Raw genomic sequence first — 14,580 nt, 5'->3', positions numbered from 1 at the left:
TTCTGAACTTAAGATGCTCATGTTAGGATACCTATCTTTACAAGGATTTCTTAAAAAAAAAAAAAAAAATCTATGTGCATTTTTATAAAACAACAAAAAATAAAGTGGTTTGTCTGTAAAATGATTGTAAAAGCCAAAATAAAGCGATGCCCATAATGACTGAAGTGACAATTATATCAACTACTCTGCCAAAAATCTGTCAAAATGGTCCCACAATTTGGAATCCTTTCTTCTTCTTTCGGGATCTGCATCATACTGACTTGGAGAGAAAAATTGAAAGATTTGTGATTCATTAAGCAAGATACACATGCTGACAAGTGTGCTTCCTTGTAAACTGAGTGACACAGTGGCTGTCTCGGTCACACGATTCAAATACAAACGGCTGTATTGCTTTAATTTTTCTGAAATCATTACAAACACTGACACAGGATTTTGCTATATGAGTTCAGCACTTGCACCCATGCATTGGTGTTGCTGGACCCATCACTATAAAAATGCCAGAATGAACGTACTACAAAAGAAAACAGGAACAGGACTCAGGAAAGCCTGAATGTAACACACTGACGAGTGACACAGCAAGAGACTATGTAGAAAACGATGACAACGACCCAGCATGAAATTCAAGGGAACAGGAAAATAAATACTCTCCAAATTGACGAGACAACAATGAACACCTGGACACGTCACACGTGGAGCAGGGAGCTGGTTGGCTAACACAAGGGAGCAGGTTGACGAGGCAAGGTGAACACAATCAAACTAACAAGACTGACACAAGGGGATGGGAAAAGATGAACAAAACAAACACAACCTCACAACATGAAAAGGAAGAAAACAAAACTACACAAACCCAGAACCTGAAAGGAATAAAAAAACACAGATGCCAACCCAGAACATAACAGTTTTGAGCGTGGGAATTAATGGCTGCATTTCCATGAAATTAATAACCCTATTAAAACATTGACATTGGCTAAGTTTTTAAATGTCATTAGCAAGGTTTTTTTTTTAATGCCATGCAATCAGGTGCAGTAACCAGAAAAAGCTCATATTTAGGTTTTTAAAAGGACCCTTTAGAAAAAGAAGATTGAGTTACCACTTTACTAACCTAAATATGTGGTTATGTAAACACATGTGGGTTATTGGTTCGTGTTCTGTGCATGCTCTAACCACAAGGAACCTGGGTATTTTTATACAAAAGTACTGCACTTAAAATATATGCCGCAATGCCGGGGGGGTTACAGAGATATTCAGAATTTTTCGAAAACCAGAATTTTAACCCAAACTTTACCCAAATATTGACTGCATGCAAGAGTCGTATTTACTACAACTTAGAATCAATATGAAATGTCCAAAATTAATTTCATATACAGTGTGTACTTGTATAAACAAACAACAACAAATCTGCTTCCGTACAACAATGCCGAATCCACACTACCTAAGAAGAGCCAAAAAACATCACATGCCAACAGTGCAGTGAAGGTACACATTCCAAATAATGAATAGGCATCAATGCAATAGCCACAGTAAGTTTTTATTTTGAAGTTGGTTTTTGCACCATTGGTTGCGTAGCTTTGCTGTGATGGTGAAGTTTTGAGCTTGACTTATCCTCATGACTAAGTTTATTGCCACCACATTACTTACCATCAGAAAAACATCATATTTAAACTCTGATGAAGGATGCCAAGAAACTGCTAGTCGATTATGCTGTCATTGTATCATACGGCGTTCGTCTTCAGCTTTAGTGCTTGCCGCAAACAGAAAAAAAATGTCCATCTTTGTCCATCTTTAATCATTAAAAATGATTAAATGATTATAAATGTCAAAAACTTGCAAATAAATGTGTTAACTACCAACAGTATCTTTTAAATATAATTGTGGGTCAAGTCATCATTAAATTATATTACATGGGGGATGGGATTGCACTACTCTGGAGGCTGCCATGTTTGTTACAGCTACAGACAGCAGGAGGAGGAGTATTGCTTAGGACATGCTTATTTTGTGGAATAAGGCAAAAAAAAAAGTCACATTAATGTCTCTATTTGTCATTCTGTTGTGCAAAGCAGACTGGAGTAGATCATGACGATTCTTTGTATATATAAAGACTGAAGCAGAAAATCATTATCAATCAAATCATTTTGAATCGAAGATCAATTCTGATTTTCGATTTAAAATGGGACAGGCGGTGAAAGGATTTTATTTTTTCTATGCTACTGGATTGTTTTTGTGGGGGTGGGGAAGGGAGGGAAAATCCACTCCTCTGTGACCTTCTCCTTTATACCCAGGTCACTAGATGATTTTGAGAAATTGTGCAAAGAAAGAATGGTCAAAGTAGGCTCTGTTGGTATTTTTCCATCTTGTGAAACATTCTAGAAAAGATTATGTGCTGTTTTGTGAGAAAGGGGGTTGTACAAAGTCGTAATATCAGGGGTGCTAAAAACTGTGGAACACATGATTGGATTAATTTTGATTAATTAATTATAATTACATGTTATTTAATGTTTACTGAAATAAAATTAATCATTTGTATTTAACAATGATTTATCCAGCAATATTTGCATTTCATTGAAATATTGTTTTTCAGATGCTTGAATATGACAAGGTTGAGCCAAAAACAGCAAAATATATTATGACAGATAAAAATATCCCATAAAAAGTGGACCATAGAATAATTGAGCTGAACCACGGAAATTATGTGACGTTTTACTATTTCTCTAGAATTAACAAAGGCTTAAATTGTCCTCTACTTTGAATAACTCAGAGACTTAAAATGAGTCTGACTAAGTGTAATGCATAGTTTGGTTATGTATGTAGAAGGGAGGGGGCAGTCACAGACGTATATGGCCAAAGAAGATAAAGATAGAAGCTGCTCTCTTCGCACATGAAAGTTTGTCAGAGGTGCCAAAAGTGCACACTCTGTGTTTGTTAGAGCAGTCTAAGTACCAACACTATAGATACTCTTATAACCATACAAGTATTGCTTTAACTCCCTCATTTATATAAAAAATAAAGACGCATGGATTTTGCTTCTTAATTTATATTGCACAAATTCAAAAGAAATCAGATTTGTGTTCTTTTTTTTTTTTTAATCCTACTGGGGAGCGTAGAACATAGTCAGAATATTTTGACTTTATTTCTGATAGATTTAAGAAGAAGAAATCCTCACAATCGGGGCAATGTTCTGTTTGCTTTGAAGTTTCTGCAAACTCCACCCAAAAAAATGTGTTAAAACAATTTGCTCTTCAGTGATAATCCTATGCACTTTTAAACAATGACTATAAGAAATCCAGGCTAGAACAGATTCTTTTTTTAAGAGTTTTATTTCATAAAAACTACCTGAAAAAATGATCGATTCGCATTATGCTGTTCTGGAATGATACATTTGTGCACTTTGTTTACTTATAAGCAATTAAAGACACTATTTTACTATTTTATTGTTTCTGAAACACTTATTTTTTAATACAACTATTTTCTCGATTCTAATCTGAAAAAAGAATAAAAAAAAAGCCTCAGAACAACAAGAGTAACAATAATGTATTTATTTAGTAAATTTCCACCTTTCTTTGTTAAACAAGTATCAATACTGGAATCGGCAAAACTAACCCTTGATATCTGTATAACAGCAAATCTAGCCGTACACACATCACCCATGTAAAGTTTCTTGTGTTTTGCTGTCTGCAACCGTTGTAAGGTAGCATGTGACAACAGTAAAAGCTCATGCCGTAACGCTGGTTTTCACTTTCCCTCTCAGTTACAGTATTTTCTACAGCCTCAACAAAGACGATCTAGAAAGAAAACAATCTTAACCACAGACATTGATCTTTTTAAATATCCCCAAATCAACTTCAACCGTTTGAAGAGTGGATGTTGCTTCAATTTGGGAGAAAAACAAGCGCACTCCTTGTACAATATTCAAACAGCCAGTAGGCGGAGACTGCACTACATGCAAGACAAATCCGATTGCTGCCCATGGGAAAATGCTCAACTTCTCCCTTGACATTATTTCTCTGTGGTAAATGCAACAGTTCCTCATGCGTTTATGGTGTAACGAGCAGAGTGTATAACTTCTGTGTTCTGTCCCACAATAAGAAATGCTTTATGAAGTGAGCAACAATTTCCAAACAACATCTCCATGAACTAGAACCATATATATATATATATATATATATATATATATATATATATATATATATATATATATATATATATATATATATATATATATATATATATATATATATATATATATATATATATATATATATATATATATATATATATATGTGTGTGTGTGTGTGTGTGTGTGTGTATATGTATATATAGTGTGTGCGTGTGTGTGTGCAGTTGGTATACTTATAGAGATTGTGTAGTATTTCCTCCCTCAACATTGACTTCCAGTTTGTGCCCGCTCCGCTTTAGTCAACATGATCACCAACTACTACAGACCAACGTGTGTATCATGACATTGTAGTCTACACAACACTTCCATGGATTTGAAATAAAATAAAATAGTCAAAATGTGGTTGTCTGGAATGTGAATGTTTACACAGACGCAAGGTCAACTTGGCCAAGAATAATTTGAGAAAAAAAAAATTATCCAGAATGTCATTATTAAACAATTAAGCGGCCATTATGAAGATCACATGATGTTAATGATTCTGTCATTGGGAAAGGTCCTCCTCTAAATCAGGCTCAACGGTCCATCTCCACAGCAGCACCTCAGCGGAGATGTCCCACTCCAGAATTCCCTCTGGCCGGTCAGCACAAGTCCGAACAGCTGTGTTCAGTTTGGTCATCACCATCCAGCTCCCTCTCCAAGATGGGAAAAAGGGGGCAGGAAAGAAGAAAAAAGGAAACTGCAGACTCATACTATTATAACTTCCTTATCCTAATACAGGCACAGTATATTCTCTTTTTTCCCTATTGATGTCGCTCTAATACTCCTTGCAACAAAACAAAACAAAACAAAACAAAAAACAAAACAAAACAAAACAAAAACAAAACAAAAACAAAACAAAAACAAAACAAAAACAAAACAAAAACAAAACAAAAACAAAACAAAATAGAACACAACCAGTCTTAAGACTTCTAATTCTATTTTTTGTTAGAATGTTTTTTTATTTACAACCATTCATTTCTCTTTTTGAAATTGCTCCTGAATTTTTACCTACTTCTAAATAATGTGGGATTAGCATCAAAATGAAAAAATAAAATACACAAGAAAATAAATTCATATTAATATTCTAGAAAAGAAAGATCACAGTAGCAAGAACTACATTTTTTCAAGCTAAAAAGTTTTGTGTATTTGAAAAAAATGTATATTTTATTTATTTTTTCCCCCAAGACTAAAAGCTGTATTTTATTTAAAAAAAAAATAGTACCTAATACAAGAATGAAGTTCAAATCTAATTTTCTAAAACTTGAATAAAAAGTTCCATATAACGTTTTTACAATATACCACTACTTTTACGTTTGAACAAAAATCGTATTAGAACGTGAACACTTACATAGAATAATTTTCTGCATGGCTCTAATTTTCTTTTCCAGTCCACAAGGAGGCGATGCTGCTATGTTTATGAGTTTCAGCACAAGACGGTTCTTTTTGGTCGACATCAAACATTTTCCATCAAGTCTGCAATACATCATGAAAATTATTCTGTAGTTGGTAGTGACATTTGTACTATTTCATGATTTCCTCTAAAATTCCCTGATGGGGAGCAAGATTACAAACACGGCTGTGGTGGTATATTTCAGGTCATTTTTTCAACACTTTACTGAGTTCAGTTTGAATGCTTCCGCATGCATGCTAAGGTTTATTGGGAAAACGTCAACCCACATCTTGTCCCTGTTCAAGAGTAACTTTATGATCTTTTGAGACTTTCACTGCTCCGACAATATTTGCTCTCACATTCCAGCTGCTCTTCCCAGTCTGCTCCATTAAGTGAGCATTTCCACTGCTCTCGCTTGATTGCCCACTCCCTCTGCAAACAGGATGTTTGTGTCTCGGCGGTGCAGCGCACCAATACAAAGCTGATCACCAGATAGCATGACTCCCACCACTGCGACGGATTAACAGGGATTTACTGGGGCTTCCACTCGGATTCCACCTCTAAATCAAGGCAGGAAGAGGGTGGACATTTGTCCATTTGCCACAGTGATGATCAGTCTTGTCCAAAGTCCAGGTTCAGGGGCCAAATGTGGTCCGTGCTCAAATTTTCAATGGCCCACTGCCTGTGGTTTAAAATAGTATTGCATACCAGCAGACCTGCGGTCACGCTATCGGGTGCGTTTGGAAATTTGCTCTGAACATGCTGTGCCTCTCTATACCGCCACTCGCATTCACGTTATTGGTGAATTTCTCACTGCATGGACCTTGTGCGACCCGTTCCAGCCCATTTCCAAAAGGTAGAATGTAGTGAAGAAAAAAAAGTTTACAGCGAAGACCTTTGATTCTCTGTCAAAGTGGATAGTAGCGTTTTTTTTCAATAAAATGCACAAAAAACGGGTGTAATTTTTACTTTTAATTACAATTTGGAGAGACTATGGCTTTTCTCATGGAATTCAATGTCTAGAGGCACTGCCAGAGAAGGATGTAACAATATTCAAATATCATAATATTAACCTCACAATATAATATGCATCCATCCAAGGTGAGGTTGGCAGTGTAAAAATGCTGACTAACATATATATGCTCATGATATTGAAGAAACAAAACCAATATTGTGTTTTTGTTAGTCGTAACAGCAGTGATAAAGGAATAGGTTTGGTCACCCATTATTACTCATTCCTACTGGCAATGTGTCATGCTCTATGTAGTTCACAATGCTGTGTTCAGCTGAATTGAGTGAAAAGTCATACTTCTTTAATGCAGATGTGCTACTTTTAATATTAAATGACAATGATATAATGGAAATGTTAATATTGCAATCTTTTGTCGCTCTTGTTACATCCCAACAACAAGACGAAACTTCCAAACTTTGACAAGGTGACTGATGAAAATTTCAAGCAACTGTAAGCAAAATGGTTGGTACACATTTTTATCTCATCAAATGTGGTTTTCTTTGCAAAACATTGTTTGGACACTTCTGGTGTAGAGTTAGAAATCCTGCCTCCTATGTGCGGCTAGATTTGAATCCAGCTGCAGTTTATTTATTTATTTTTGTTTGAATCCATACCGCTTTTTCAAAGACTGCATATTTTTTTTTGTGTTAGCTCTTTCTGTCACTCACAAATGCCACAAGATGACATAAAAGCCCTGCCCAAAAAGAAAATAGCACTGGTGTTATAGAGGTGTGTCGAGGTTATTTATCCCAATTGAGAAGCCGTCTTTATATGTAGGGGAGGAACTATATTTAGTCTGGATTGTTAGTGGAGGGTCTTCACTGGCTTTATCTGTACATGCCCACTTGCAGTGTAGTTTTTCGAGATTATCAGACTCAGTCATTTTCAAGCATAATAGAGGAGTTTGAAATGACATTTAAGTGTTTTGGTATAATAGATTGTTGCAGGCAACGGTCCCCTAAATAGAGCTCGAAACTCAAAAAACTTGTAGCTGGTATCTTCCCCAATTGAAATTGAATGTACTGTACATTCCAGTACCCCAAAAACAAGGAAAAAAAAATCTACATATTATACGTATTTTTTTAAGTAAGAAAAATAGCACTCAATAAAAATGTATTTTATATCATGACATGATTACATGAAAAGGAATGGAACCGTTTCTGCCTCTGTTTTTGCTTCGATGAAATGGACTAAAATGTGAGGACAGTCACTGTAAGTTTCCTTCTTCAATGAGGATAAAGATACACCTGGCTATATTATTTTACTTGTCTCCATGTGTTGCTCTTTAGTATTCAAGTACAGTATTTGTTGCTTAAAGGGTTGCAACTGATCATACCACTGATCCTGCCTGCATGCAAATCTATTTTGTTTGTTAAAATTGCCTTGTTGCCCATGATTTACAGCAATCTTCAACTGGGAGTGACATAAAACACCTTGATGCTTCTTCATATCGATTATAATTAAATCAATTACAATTATTTGACATTTATTCCAACAACAATAGAATTATGGCCGCCTGCGAAGACTCTAATTCCTGTGGTTGTCATGCTAACATAAACTATAACGCCTAGCAGTGTATGTGCCATTTATGAAAAAGGGACCCATAAAAGGTAGCAGGAGACCTTCTGTTAACCACAGAAGCAGGTCTGGCCAGACTTGAGGTTTTTTTGTGTCAACAGCGGGATTCAAAGGCCACATGACAGGATTCAGGAGACTTGTGTAGAGTTGTTGTTTCCATGTATTGTACTGCATGAAGTGCCTGAACTTACCACACTTAATATCAGATGCCTCGGCTGTGGTCTGTGGAACGCAGGATCTGCATCGTGACAGGAGGTTGTTTCACAGCATAACAATGTCGCTGCAGAGCCGGCCAAAGCGCAACTGGCTGCTGCGGGGAAACAATTTCATTTAAACAAATGACAGAAAGGGGATCATGGGAAGATTGGAGAAGAACAAGAAGATTTTTAGATTGATTTTTAGAAAAAGAAAATGTCTGATAACTGATTCATCAGATGATTTGAAGAAAAACAATGTACAGTATTATAATTTGTCTTTATGTTGTAATGTGCTCATGAGTAAAATAAATGAGTGTCAATTCAAGTCTTACAATGCCTCAACGCAGGTGCTATTTGTTAGCCTATGTATGCTGTTTTGCATATTTTGTTAGCAGAAAACCAAAAAGACTTGAGAAGGCAAAGTTTTGTGATTATTTTAAACACCGGATGTGTAATTCTGTTTGTTGTATGTTTAGTTTAACATTATACTTCAAGCAATAAAAAGCAATACAGCAATCAAAAAAACAATACAAAGTTTGAAGTCTCTTTTGAAATAATTGTTCACTTTCTATGGAGGGTATGGAGTAAGATCGCTGTCAAAAAGATGTATGCGTGTTTAACTATTTGTATGTTGAAATTGCGTTGAGTTTGAATTATTTTCGTATGAGTACAACTCTAAATTGTGTTGAATACAACACTTGTGATGAATACAACTCTCGTTTGCACGACTATGACCTCACGAGACACGACTTTGCATGAATCCTCCTTTGGATTTGTGGATCCGAGCTTTTGGGTTTGAGTTGAATATGCAAATTGAGATGATGTCACGCCAAGCTACCAGGCAAAGTCAATCGATCTGCAAACCATCCGCGCCACCATTAGTCAACATGCATACGTCTTTTTGACAGCAGTCTTACCCCTTACATTAACAGCTGATTGTTTCCAATGTGAATGTCCAATTTTTTCATGAACTACTTTATGAAATTGGACTGACATCAAGACCAATTCTAACCTTTTTTTCAAATCAACTGCAATGCTTGCTTCTGCCAGCAGAGGTCACTAGCTGTAACAGAAGCTGCCCCAAATGATGTCATTTTCTAAAATATTGGCCCTAAATGGCCCACAAAAGCTTCATTTGAGAATTACTAAAAATATGCATACATTATCCTTAAGATTAAAGCCTGATGAGCCATTGAAAGGCTTCTGTTTGGTATTCAATTCAATTTGGTGTTCAATCCGGCCATTTTTTTCTGCTCTATACATGCACGGCGTGAACGACCTGCAGATCGACCAAATTTGCATGGGAGCTTGGAGAGCTGTCATCATTGAGTCATCTCAACTCACACAGATGCAAAGGATCAGATTTAGAATCCCAAGGAGAGATTTGCTAATCCAAAGGCGAGACTCATGCAAAGACGTGAAGTCGTGTCACGCGAGAGTCGTACTCATACGAATGTTGAAACACGCATACGTATTTTTGACAGCAATCTTACTCCATACATTTGTACAGTACCCTATATTTTGCAATTCGCCATTGGACAAATGGTACTTACATCTTATGCATATATTGCATTGGCCCTAGAATCTAGGGTGTCGAACTCCAGTCCTCGAGGGCCGGCATCCTGCGTGTTTTCCGTTTTTCTTTCCCCAACACACCTGATTCAAATAATTAGCTCATTAGCAAGCTCTGCAGGAGCTTCGAAATGATCCCAATCATTTGAATCAGGTGTTTTTGAGGGAAAGGGTTTGAAAACATGTAGGATACCGGCCCTCGAGGAGTGGAGTTCGACACCTGTGCCCTAGATGAACAAGCAAATCTCATGGAAATGGCAGAGGGCACTTCCTGTGAGACACTTGCATTAAAGTACAGTGATAGAAAGTGAAATGTAGCACTGCCCTCTCCACTTCTAGGCGCTCCCCACCGTCCAACCCCTCGATCACCCTCTTCCCTGTGGTTCTCCAGCCCAACCGCTTCTTTCCTAGTTTACGTTTGCCATTTTTGGCCTGAAGTCCCTTCAAACGCAGCTGGGTTGGCTTAAAAGTGTTCCGCTTTTTTTTTTTTTTAGTTTTTTTTTGGGGCGGGTGAAGGAGTTGCTGCTCTATTGCAGAATTCTATTTTGGATCAAAGCTGGCCAGAACGTGAGCGCCAAAACTGTTGGTCTCCGATCTGGGCAACACAACTGATTCTCTGTTTGCTCGGATTTCCTCTCGTGTTGTTTTTCAAAAAGGCGCAAGAAACCTGTGCATGAATCAGTCCAGTAAGTGGTGTCATTAAGTTGGTGACGCCCCAGACACTCACGCCTTTCAGCGGCCATGCGCACACACATGTGCCATAGAAGCTATGCACAAGCACACGTCTGTTCGAACTCACCGTCACCCCCTCCTCCCTTCGATCCTTGCTATCATATGACCCCCAAGCGGGGGTCAGCTGTGTGACATTACATCACTTCTCTCAACGGTCCAAAGCGGTCGTTACCCATTTTGCCATCTTATTAACCAGCGAAAATCTTGATAGGCTTTTCTACGACTAGGGGGAGTTGTTACGCAAGGCTTAAATTTCTGTGAATTTTAAAGACCCCCATTGGAGAACATGTTTGCGAGAAGCAGTATGTCTTGACAGTTTATTTCACCTGACTGTGCCACTATTTTACTTAGCAATGAGGTTAATAGGAAACAATAAAATGTCTTTTTCTTGTTGAGAAAATCTGCACACACCTATCTAAACTTTTTACATCTATTCTAGGAAAGCCCTCCCCCAACAACAACAAAAAGTACAACAGTTGGTTCTTTGTTTTTGGCTATATTTAACTACCTTTCAAAAACGTGCACAGTATTTATGCATAAGTGTATATGCCCTAAATTTGGGTGTGAAAGGGGAGAAAAAGAAAGGAAAAGTTATTTACGTATTTGTGTATGCTTTTTGGCTTTTAATTATTTAAAAAAAAACATGTTCAAATCTTTTCCATTGACGCTCATTGACATAAGCTAAAACCTGTATAACTCAATTGAATTTCTGTTAGTCTTTTTGAGAGAAGTAACAACAGACATAATGCACTTGAACAATTGGGTGCACTCTCTTATGATTCAGATGTGAAGTGTTCAGAATTAACAAATGACATTCAGACTAATTTGAAATGGGAATCAGCACACACCTGAAACAATTGAAAGTCCTCGTTGCCCCCTTTAAGGATTTTTGTTTCCCTTTTCAGTACATTTGTGATAATACGCACTGCCATTTTGAATTATTCATTATTTCCTCCACCTCGACTAAGGCTACAAGTCCGGATGGAAAAAGCATGATGCTGCCAAAACCAACCATCTCTGTGGGTGTAGAATTTTTTTGTGATATTTTCACCTTTTGGAGTAATGGCCCAGAAAGTTCAACCAGGTTTCATTGGACCACAACACATTTTCCCAAGTGTTTGGGAGGTTTAGTGGGTTTCAACATGGGCGTGCAGACTGTTAATGTACGTAGTAAAACTGTACCACCCAAACATCGAGTATCTTCAACCATGACTTGGCAGCTAACCAGACACATGGGCGGGCAACACTCACTCAGACCTTCCAGATCCTGAGCACCACCTTTTCCAGTTCTCCGTATTGTTAGCTGGTTGGTTGGCAATACTGCAAAAGTGGCAGCCTTCCATTATCTCCATACTTCAAGTGTGTATCAGATTTTTGTTTGTTTCTACTTACTTGTTCTGCAATCAGAGTTGCCACAGTTACCTCGGAAACATAACTTTGTTAATTTACTGAAAACTTGCTTGAAAAAGTAACTTACTTAATTGATTACTTGTTTTAAAAAGCATTTAAGTTCATTTACAAGTTACTTTAATATTTACATTTCGCAGATACAAACCACCCTGCATAAATAAAAATGACACCTTAATTGGAAGTGTGCTTTTAATAGTGACATTACAGCAAAAGTTGTTTTTATGAAGAAAAAAAAAAGGACAACATTTTTTGACTCAAGTATCAATTGATAAAACAGTGAGACATCCTAAAAATTTTGCTTCTTTGCCTGTCAAACTCCTGCCTCATTTTGCCGTAATGCAGAGCTTCTCAAATAGTGGGCCGAGCCCCCTTGGTGGAGGGGGGGCGAGGAGAGGCGTGGATGACCTCAAGGAAAAAGGCTTTGTTTTTCAAAGTCAAAGTCAAAGTTTGCTTTATTGTCAATTCTACCACATGTGCAAGGACAGACAGAGAATTGAAATTACGTGACTCTCTAACCTCAGTGGCAAGTAAAAATGAAATAAAGAAATAAATATATATAAAAAAGTTTGTTTCGGTGGCTGTTGCAAAATAAAAAGATGGATCCCAAAGGGACAAACAAACATTCAACAGTTCTCAAACTGAATTATTTGCCAGCATGTTTGTTTGTAATGAGCATGTCAAATATCAAAACCAAAAATCAAAAACATGCCAGATATTGAGAAGCTGTCCATTGATGTCGGAAAACAGAAGTCATATTAAGCGTGTAAGAACAAAATCCTGTCATCGGCATGTATTTAGTAGTAACATATTGGCTGATTTATTGGATGGATTTTGTCAATACATAGTTGGAATAACACATAGGGATATTATTGTGTGTTGTTGCTCAGGCCCGATGAAGATGTTCCATTTTATTGTTTTTTCAATCATCAAAATGACAGCAAAAATCTTTTTTCTTTATTGTATTTCTATTTCTTTATTGTGTTTCATCAACGCAATTAAACATAATACAATAATATTTTAACTGGAGGTTAAACTTAAAGCACCATAGTTACAGCAGAGTAGTCACGTGAATTTTAGTCTGCTTATATAGACACAGTATTGTGGTGTTGCCTTCATTATAAGGCCTATAGAAGTCCGCTCCAGACAGATTATTATTATTTTTTTTTTTTTTTTTCGGTTCAACAAGGCTCTTTCAACATTTTGGTTTGCCGACCCCTGGTCAAGGGTAAGGGCGTGTTTTTATCTTTTGGACTTCTTCCATTTCAAACAAGTCCATCTGGGTGAGAGCTGCAGAGAAAACATGAAGTCACTAAAACCTGTAAGTCTTTTTGGAAAGTTCTAATCTACAGTATTTTCATTCTGGCCAACCTGGATGGAGTTGGGTTGACACTGAAGTAAAGTCTACCAAAGCCAAAACACACATAAACGGCACAATGCCCAACTCATTTGCCAGTTCTTGCTTCGGTTATATAGAGGCAGTAACTCAGTTTTAGAAGCATGTGTCTCGGCGTTGGCAGTGGTTGTTAAACATAATGGATTTTAGACATGTGCTCAGTTTCCTGTTAGTTTGGTTTAGACACCAGGAAAAACTGCTCAGTGGCTAAAGTGAGGGCAATATGTGCATACAGTGTACGTGTGTTAGGTTTGCTCACCGGAGGAAAGTAACATCATACAAATACTACTTATGTTACTGTACCTGATTTTTAGCTGTCTATAGTGTAGTGTTTTTTGGACTGTTTCATTTTTACTTTGTCAAAATTAGCTTTGTACCTTTTTCAATCTTTGCAGATTTGGAAACAGAGAAGTCTCGCCAACTGCAGTTTAGTAATTTATCGCTTTAAGGAAATGAATCAGTACATATATCAGTCCGTTTTGTTTTTTTTTTCTTCAGTACCATATTTTTCGGACTAAAAGCTGTGACTTTTTCATCATGATTTATAATCCTGGGCTTATCTGCAGGTTTTTTGTATTTTGCTAGCCAGTAGACAATTTACCAGTCATGCAAATGTGTGTATCTGTTCAATTTATGGAACAACTATGAAATAGAACTGAAAAGATGTGCATCAATGGCTGTGCTCAAAAATAGTTTTAAAAGTATATTATTAAAAAAAAGGTCTAAATTGAAGATCTTCTATAAAGGTTTTTGATCTGTAATTTTGATATACAGTACATATGATAGTATTTATATATCTATGATTGTATGATTTATGTGCAATGGGGGATATATGTTCACCAAAATAATCTATCAATTAAACAAAGGGAGACAGAAGAAGGTGCTAACAAAGTATTGATTTTGAGTTTGAACTGCTATTTAACTCTGCAGTGTTCTGTTGGTGCTATGTTTAAAATATCCATTCATTCATCCATTTTCTTACCATACCAACATGTAGGCATGTTCATTCTGTTGAAGTGAGGATGATCCTGTTGGCAGCCAATTTAAAAAACAAAACAAAACAAAAAAAACCTTCCATATACCATTTTTCTTTTGCGTAAATATCGGATGTTATGACCTGCTGCTTATGCTGACAGTGCAGGC

General features: G+C 36.8%; 1 long non-coding RNA gene across 1 annotated transcript; it reads right to left on the bottom strand.

The window, feature by feature from the left end:
* Positions 1-4,326: 4,326 nt before the first annotated feature.
* LOC148417350 (uncharacterized) lies at positions 4,327-8,445 on the bottom strand. The gene is made up of 3 exons (XR_015867054.1): positions 8,325-8,445; positions 5,502-5,626; positions 4,327-4,806 (listed from the first exon to the last, which is right to left on the bottom strand). It is a non-coding gene; the product is annotated as an uncharacterized LOC148417350 (long non-coding RNA).
* Between the last annotated feature and the right edge of the window lie 6,135 nt (positions 8,446-14,580).

This window comes from Hippichthys cyanospilos, chromosome 10, assembly GCF_059441005.1.
Source record: "Hippichthys cyanospilos isolate Australia breed blue-spotted pipefish chromosome 10, RoL_Hcya_1.0, whole genome shotgun sequence".
Taxonomy (NCBI): Eukaryota; Metazoa; Chordata; class Actinopteri; order Syngnathiformes; family Syngnathidae; genus Hippichthys; species Hippichthys cyanospilos.
This window is presented reverse-complemented; position numbering and strand designations above follow the sequence as displayed.